Source organism: Onychomys torridus, chromosome 20 (genome assembly GCF_903995425.1).
Source record: "Onychomys torridus chromosome 20, mOncTor1.1, whole genome shotgun sequence".
Taxonomy (NCBI): domain Eukaryota; kingdom Metazoa; phylum Chordata; class Mammalia; order Rodentia; family Cricetidae; genus Onychomys; species Onychomys torridus.
The window spans coordinates 30,051,241-30,053,214 of NC_050462.1; positions in this window are offsets into that span (position 1 = coordinate 30,051,241).

Below are 1,974 nucleotides of genomic sequence, written 5' to 3' on the forward strand. Positions count from 1 at the left end.
GGCAGGTAAAAGAGATTTGTCCTGACTGTGGGCCAGGCAGGAAAACTCTAACTACAAACTAAAAAACTCTAGCTACACAGGGCAATATGGACACATCTGAAAATACCTAATGTTGAGTGGGGATGGAAATGATACAAAGATTAGATTTTACAGCACTTCAAATTTAAAACACTTTTGCAGAAAATATATAAAAGGATAACATACACATACACACACACACACACACACACACACACACACACACACACACACACACACACACCACCCCGACAACAATAGGTTATTCCAGACAGGAAGAGCGTGGATGGGGAGGGGCTACTGAGAGGTCTTCAATGGCATCTGAAACATCCCGTTTCTGTTAGCAAAGGAAAGAGAAGTCACTTGGGCAAACAGCAGCAGTCATCCTGGGATAAGCAATTACCTGTATCTGTGCTTCTCTGTGTGATGAAATACTTTACAAGAATTATACCCATGTGTTGGCTGTGCCGGCTCCTGCATTTGAGCTTCGCATGGAGCCATGGGTTATCGGGTTGGTCCAAATATCTCCTGCGAGCTTCCTGCAGGAAGTTTGTATATCCTCTCACACAGAGTTCTGAGAAGCCACAACTCACTTGTTCCCCAGAAACATGGGAGGAAGTGATGCGTGTGTCATTGGAGCAGAAGGTCTGAGATAGCATTCATGGCTTTCAATGTCTGTTTTTCACTCTTAGCCAGGAAACCAGTTGTCCCAGACCAGGGTCATTTGGCCACGCAGGGTCTGGAATAAGAAACAGATGCGTGGCCAGGCTGGCCTATAGGGAGCATGCAGGTGAGCAGACGGAAAACACATTTTTCAAGCTTTGGAGGTTTGGGGTTGCCTGCCACCTCTGTCTAATTTACAGCTCTGCTGGCTGACACGATTTCAAAGTGTAATAGGAAGCACAGGATCCCACCTAGCACAACTGCCTTTCTAGACAATCTAAGTTTTCAGAATGATTATGAATCTCCCAACATCTTTTTTTTAATTCATCAGACATTAAAGAAAAGTAAAGAACTCAGTAAATTCAACACTGAAAGCATGTGCGCATGCACGTACGCACATGTGTACATGCGGTGTATTTAGATGTCTGTAGCTGCACAGGCTTGTGCATGCATGAGGTTAGAGTAAGATGTCCGGTGTACGGCTGTATCACTCTCCACCTCGTTTCCTGGAGACAGGGTTTCTCATCAAACCTGGAGCAAAGCTGGTAGCCAGCAGGCTCCAGTGACCCTTTGGCCACCATCCCCCAAAGCAGTGAAGTTACAGGATGTTATGGTCACAACAGTGCTGGGGATTTGAACTCAAGTCCTCACACTTGTACAACAGAGCCATCTTCTCAGCCCCAGCACTGAAAAAGTCATTGTGCCCCTGCTACCTTGTGGAGAGCTTTGCCACAGTCCGGCTTCACAGGTAAAACAGTACCCTACCTGGGCATGAGCACACTTTGAACAGGACTGGTAACACACGATTCGTTTTCTTCCTGCCCTCAAATTCCATTTGTATTCCTCTCTAAAATCTGTCTGCCTAGGTAGTCTCTGGAGGGCTACCATCTCTCCTTCCCTTATCTTTAAGTCCTTTCTCCCACCACAAAAGTACAGACTATCTCCAGTGGCCTGGGTGGTGACGTGTGCACTGCCTGGGTGTGGGGACCACAGGGCCCCCTGTCATGGGTGATGATGGTGCCACTATGCTGAGAACTGTAATCAACAAGCAGGAATCAAATACTTTTCCAGGCATTGGGGTATCCAATTAGTTTGCTATCAGTGCCATAAGTGGGACCCAACCTATTGTCCACTGATGGAAAGAAAATTATTGAAAGCCCTTGGAGGTAAGGAACTAAAAATCATCTTTCCAAACTGGATTAACGTTGCCTCATAAAATTTCTTCCATTCCCATTCTGGGGTTGATATTTCTTGAGGCTTATATGTAGAAAATGTAATAAATATGAACAACAT